Source organism: Canis lupus, chromosome 19 (genome assembly GCF_003254725.2).
Source record: "Canis lupus dingo isolate Sandy chromosome 19, ASM325472v2, whole genome shotgun sequence".
Taxonomy (NCBI): Eukaryota; Metazoa; Chordata; class Mammalia; order Carnivora; family Canidae; genus Canis; species Canis lupus.
In genome coordinates, this window is record NC_064261.1 from 14,603,494 (window position 1) to 14,610,130 (window position 6,637).

Genomic DNA, 6,637 nt, shown 5'->3' on the forward strand with positions numbered 1-6,637 from the left:
CCTGTGTCTCTACCTCTCTCTCTATCTGTGTCTCTCATGAACAAATAAATAAAATCTTTAAAAAAATAATAAAATAAACGCTCTCTACCAAAAAGGGCATGGTAACAAACATTTTAAAAGAAGAGAAGGGTCAGAAACATGGGGATATTTTTTTTAGTTCTCCTAAGGTTTGTGTTTGCCTAAAATCATCAAGAGAACCTAAAATATTTGCTTGGTGGTTAACTAATGATAAGGCTAGTATTATTGGCAGTGTATTTATTTGAGGATGCTGGTTTGCATTTGGTTTAGCTTCTCATTTACAAAGAAGTTTCAAACATTGCAAAGAAGAGTTATGAAATAAACAGAGCAAAAAGGCGATATTTGTAGTGCACTTTACACTATGTTCACTATTCCCTTAGTTGTGATTTTTGGAAACACAGAGTAGGGCAGTCTAATTCTCCAGTGGTGAGGAGCTTCTGCATGACCCTCCTACATAATAAGTATTTAATGCACTTAGTTGATGAGGTCTGCCTATATGTGCTCTCTCCTGGGGATGGTAACATTTTAATATGTCAGACATTTAAACATTAAAGTAAAAGCATTTGAAGGTAGATGTTGAAGTACAGACAGTAAAGGAGAGTGTGTTACTTACGTATTTGTATTCTTATATTTCAGTTCCTGGGCCTTCTGGACCCTGGAAGGTCTACCCCTCCCAGGGCTAGCTGATTCCTAGAGATAGTAAAGGACTAAGACTATAAGTACACTCTTTGTATACAAACTAAACAATACGGAGCCCACCCCCCAACACACACACATACACACACACTTCTTGAGGCCTCTTATAGTCTGGGCCAATATTACCCTGCCTTAATCATCACAGGGTCAGGTACTGACTTACCTTGCCTTACTCCTTCCTTCCTTCTAAAACCACAACACAGGGTACGTGAGTGATTCAGTAGGTTAAGTATTTGCCTTTGGCTCAGGTCAGGATCCCAGGGTCTTGGGACTGAGCCCTGCAATAGACCAAGACCACTGAGCAGGGAGCCTGTTTCTGCCCCTTCCTCTGCTTGTGTGCTCTCTCTCTCTCTCAAATAAATAAATACAATCTTTTTAGAAAAAAATAAATAAAACCACAACACATTTTCCCCTGGCTCCCTCCGTCCCCTGACAGTCCTGGTGCTTCTCCAAGGAAGAAGGGAAGAAAGAGTACAGAGTTATTAATATATTTAAATTATATTTTTTCTTTTTCTTTTAAATCCTGTTAAAGTTTCATTTGGCCTTACTTTCTATTTAGCAAGGTTAAATGGCCTTGCATGGCATGATGTGCTCCCATCTTCTTGGGAATTGTGAATAACAAACTGCCTTTTCAATGGCACTCCTTGCCTGATCTGGCCTCACTAGCTCAGAATAATAATAAAACCTACATTCTAAAACAGAGGAATACCTTGGAGACTGACAACTAGGACAAAAGGAAGAAAAATACAGCACTGAAAGTAACTCAGAGATTTTTAATCTATGAAATTCTCCATTTTTGGATATAAGATGAAAACAATTACTCTAATACATGGCTTTGCAACAAGTAAAATCAATTGAGGTTGGGAATTCATGAGGAAAAAACAAAACCAAACTTATTTCTGCCATTCCCATATGTCTGATGAAAATAGCATTGACTTGGAGACCATAGTCCTGTGCTTAGCCCCAGAGCAAACACATGGTCATAGATAGATGACCCATGCTAAGCCTTAGGGCAGAGAACACAGAGTAGAACAGGGTGATTCTGATGCTTATAAATGTATTTTTAAGAGTATAAATAAACTAGAGATATTCATGTATTTGCTAGTACTGTGAGTTTTAAGTTAGACAGAAATGTTGTATCAGTTTTAGTATCCCTTATTGTTCCTATCTATCTCCCTCTACCTCTACATAAATATCTGTATATATCTGTCTTTCTAAATTGCTTGTTAGGAAGGTAATAGAAAAATGAGAAGTGAAAATGCAGTTGTTTAATATGATCCAAACTGTGTATCTATCTCTACTGAATCTTTTTTTTTTAATATTTTTATTTATTTATTCATGAGAGACAGAGAGAGAGAGAGGAGAGGGAGAGAGAGAGAGGCAGAGACACAAGCAGAGGGAGAAGCAGGCTCCATGCAAGGAGCCTGATGTGGGACTCAATCCTGGAACTCCAGGATCATGCGCTGAGCCCAAGGCAGATGTTCAACCACCGAGCCACCCAGATGTCCCTCTACTGAGAGATTCTAACAATAAAAATATGTAGCAAGTTTGGGCAGAGGGCCCTGTGTCCCATTAACAGACTATTTATAAAAATGAGACAGTTGTCTTTACTGTGTTGCAAAAGTTGCCAGCAGTGTGCTTGTGATGTACCACTATTGACTGTCCTGTCTCTCAAAATCAAACCCCTTGACCTAATTCTTTTTTTTTAAAGGTTTGTTATTTATTTATTTATTTATTTATTTATTTATTTATTTATTTATGATAGTCAGAGAGAGAGAGAGAGAGAGAGAGAGAGGCAGGCAGAGGGGCAGAGGGAGATGCAGGCTCCATGCACCGGGAGCCCGACGTGGGATTTGATCCCGGGTCTCCAGGATCACGCCCTGGGCCAAAGGCAGGCGCTAAACCGCTGTGCCACCCAGGGATCCCCCCTTGACCTAATTCTATCACTTTCTATTATCTCTTCTTTCCCTGTGTTCTTATTTCCAAAAAGGTAAAGGAATACTTCAGAGAAGGGAGTTAGCTGGAGCAGGCAACAAGGCACGTCCCACGTGTCTTACTGCTCTCCTCAGCTTGTGTTAGAAAGATCTGCATGATGAGTACTTTTGAGGTGGAATTGGAAGTAGGCAAGAGAGGAGAAAAGTTATAGACTATAATATCACATCAAAGCCAAGTTGTGTAAATAAGAGCCATATTATGACCATACCTTCAAGTGTCTACTCGGAAAAACCAAAAATAACAAGTATGACTGAATTTATCTTTGGTCTACATCTAAAATAATTTACAAATCTATCCAATAAGTCTCAAATCGGAGGTCATAAAATTACTTAACATTATGACATGCTTTTTATCCTAATTTTAACATCTATAGAAATTACTTGCCCAGTTAGCAGTCATTCCTCTTCTCCCCTCCACACCACAGTCCCTGGTAACCCCTGCACTACTTTCTATTAGTACGGATTGGTCTATTCTGGGTGCTTCACATAAAGGGAACCATACAATATGTAGCCTTTTGTGTCTGCAATATTTGACTTAGCATAATGTTTTTAGGATTCATCCTTGTTGTAGCATGTATGTTTTGTCCCTTTTCGTTACTGAATATATTCTATGAATATATTGCACTTTAATTATCCATTTCTGAAGGATGGACCTTTGGGTTTTTTGCCCTTTTTTGGCTGTTACAAATAATGCTGCTATAAATATTCATGTACAAATTTTGTACAGACAAATATTTTCATTTCTCTTGGGTATATACCTAAGAGTGGCATTATTGAGTCATGTGGTAACTCTATGGAACTGTCAAACTATTTTCCAAAGCTGATGCATCATTTTACATTCCCACCAGAAGTTTCAAATTTCTCCACACTCTCGTCAACATTTATAATTATCTGTTTTTTTTGCTTTGTTTTGTTTTATGGCTGTTATGCGTCTTTTTAATTTATGAAGTGTATGTAATGGTATCCCATTGTGGTTTTGATGTGCATTTCCCTGACAACTAATGTTACTGGATAATATTTTTTCATGTGCTTATTGGCTAATTGTACATCATCTTTTGAGAAATACCTATTCAATTCCTTTGTCCATTTGTTAAATGAAATGTCTTTTTACTCTTGAGTTATAAGTTATTTTTGTATGAGAGACTATTCTTTCAGGAATGTGCTTTGCAAATCTTTTTACTCGACCAATAGGTTGTCTTTCACTTTCTTGTTACTACCTTTTGAGGTAATTTTTTTTTTTTTTTTTAGTTTTGACCAATTCCAATATTGAATTTTCTCATGTGCATGTACTTTGGTATCATATCTAAAAAACCATTCCCAAGCCCAAGGATATGAACATTTATACAGATGTATTCTTCCAAGAGTTTTAGGGTTGTAGCTCTTAAATTTACACCTATGACTCATTTTCAGTTAATTTTATTTATATAGTATGAGGTTAGGTTCAAGTTCATTCTTTTGCATGTGGATATCCTGTTGTCCTAGCACCATTTGTTAAAAAGACTATTCTTTCCTCATTGAATTGTCTTGGCACCATTAATTAAAAACTAATTGATCCTAAACACAAGAGTTTATTTCTGGACTCTGAATTTTATTCCACTGAACTATGTGGAATATATCAGTGCCACTTTTTCTTTTAATTTTAATATCTTTCTTTTTTCCAGCTCTATTGAGGTATAACTGATAAATAAAAGTATAAGATGTTTAAGGTGTACAACGTGATGATTTGATTTACATATATATTGTGAAAGGATTTCCCCTTCAAGTTAACACATCTGTCACCTCACATATTTACTTTTGCTTTTTTTTGTTTACCAGTGGTTTAATTATTATAGCTTTGTCATAAGCTTTGAAATTGGGAAGCATGAATCCTCTAACTTTGTCCTTGTTTTTCAAGATTGTTATTCAAGATTCCTTGAAATTTCAGGATTAGCTAGCAAATTCTACAAAGAAACCAGCTAGGATTTTGATAGAGTAGGGATTGTTTTGAACTTGTAGATAAATTTGGGAAGTATAGTACCTAAGCAGTATTAAGTTTTCCAGTTCATGAACATGAGGTATTATTCTATTAATTTAGTCTTCTTTACTTTCTTCCAACACTTTTTTCAGTGTATAAATTTTGCACTTTCATTAAATTTATTCCTAAGGAAATTTATGTATATTTTTGATAAATTTAAAATTTAATAGCTAGATCAGTCAGGCTTCTTAAGAAAAACAACAACAATAACAACAACAACAACAGAATTAGATAGGGAGGAATGAGGGTGGGAGAGATGGAGAGAGATTTGGTTTTAGAAATTGACTCATGCAGTTGTGGGGGCTGATAAATCTGAAACCTATCAGGCAGCCTAACAGGCTGGAAACTCAGGGGAATTTTATGCTGAAGTCTTGAGGTAGAATTTCTTCTGTAGAAAACCTAATTTTTGCTTTTCAGGCCTTTATCTGAATGAATGAAGCCCATCCAAATTATCAAGGGTAATCTCCTTGACTATAGATGTTAATTATCTCTTCAGAATACCTTTACAGCAATACCTAGATAAATGTCTGATTAAATAACTGGGTACTATAATCTATTCAAGTTGACACATAAGACTAATCATCACAATAACCAAAATATTGCTTTTTGTTGTGCATTTTATCCATAGTATTTCCTGCATTTTTTAGTCGATCACGGCTAGATTTGAAAGAAACTAAAAATTCTCTGGTATTTTAAGAGAAGTCATGGGTTTAAATGTTCTTTTACCCTCTGTAATACAGATTGATTAGACACATAATCTCAGAATTGCACTTTGGGTGCTGATTTTTTCTTAACTATACTGTGAGCACTCCGCAAAGAATTTTACTTATCTATCAGAATGAAAAAGAAAGAGCCCTACCAAGTCTTTTTTGTACCTTCCCATGGTTCTTCCCATATCAGATTCCCTTGCATTTTTTTCTAGATTAAATACAAACCTGCCTGTATTGAAGGAAGCACAGTGGGATGGACCATTCCTTCACAGAGTGGCAATGGGGAAACCTTCAGGTCTAAAGCTCCTTTAGTTTCTCCTCTCAGAGCTACTCCTGCTGATTTCTCTTTGTTGTGCTGAAAATAGTTGGGTGGTCATTAAATAGTAGGTGAAATGTGAATGGGTGAAGAAAGCAATCCATTCTGATCTCCATAACTGGTCATTACCTCATCCCCTGCTGGGTCAGCGTCTCCAGGAGGGATAAGATGGGCAGTTATAAAAAAGGAACAGCCAGAGAATAGCTATAAAATGTTTATAGAACACCTATAAAGTGACCCCTGAGGCACAGTGAAAAGGCTGCTTTACAGTTACAGCATAGATTCCAGACTACTGGCCGACTCCCTGCTCTGTGAGAGGCCACCTTCACACTCACTAAACCAATTCAACCCAACCACTTGCTTCCACCTTTCTTTTTGTCCTCTTATATAAGGAGGCTATAAATTAGAGGGAAAATGTACATCCCATTTGACTTTGAATTCTTTCGCTTACTTATGTTGTTGGTCCAGATCTGTGAATATACACCTTTACATTCATACAGTTGGTCCAGATGGAATATCAGGATCTGGTTGGACTTCAATGCTATGAGTCATTATGAAGTCATTATGGGTGGGCCACATTTTCTTGATCCTGACAACTTGTTGGTGGTGGTTTATGTGCTTAACAGCCATACACTTCTTCCTCACCAAGTTACAAAACATTTAAAAAGGTTGTCCTTTGAGAGGTATTCAATCAACTAAGAAATTACTGAAAATATAAGTGAAAAACTTATCATTTTTAAGGCCCTCTAGGCCTACCTCTAGGCCAGGTGACTGTACACATTCCTTCTATTACTCAGCATATTTTATTGAGATGTTAGTGTATAACAAAAGAATAATTTTGAGTGATATTTCAACTATACTGTGTTGAGGTCAGATGAATCATCTTATC

The 6,637-nt window shown here is 36.5% G+C and overlaps 1 long non-coding RNA gene across 5 annotated transcripts in view; it reads right to left on the reverse strand.

Moving 5' to 3' along the window:
- The window catches only part of LOC112642769 (uncharacterized), an 86,694-nt gene extending 80,406 nt beyond the window's left edge, over nucleotides 1–6,288 (reverse strand). For 3 of the 5 annotated variants that reach the window (XR_003125425.3, XR_003125424.3, XR_003125423.3), the window contains exons 1-3: nucleotides 6,200–6,288; nucleotides 5,658–5,787; nucleotides 632–708 (exon numbers count right to left, since the gene is read on the reverse strand). This is a non-coding gene — a long non-coding RNA (uncharacterized LOC112642769). The remainder of the gene's footprint in view (nucleotides 1–631; nucleotides 709–5,657; nucleotides 5,788–6,199) is intronic. The other 2 variants (XR_007403795.1, XR_007403796.1) reach the window with 1 other exon arrangement.
- Nucleotides 6,289–6,637: the final 349 nt, after the last annotated feature.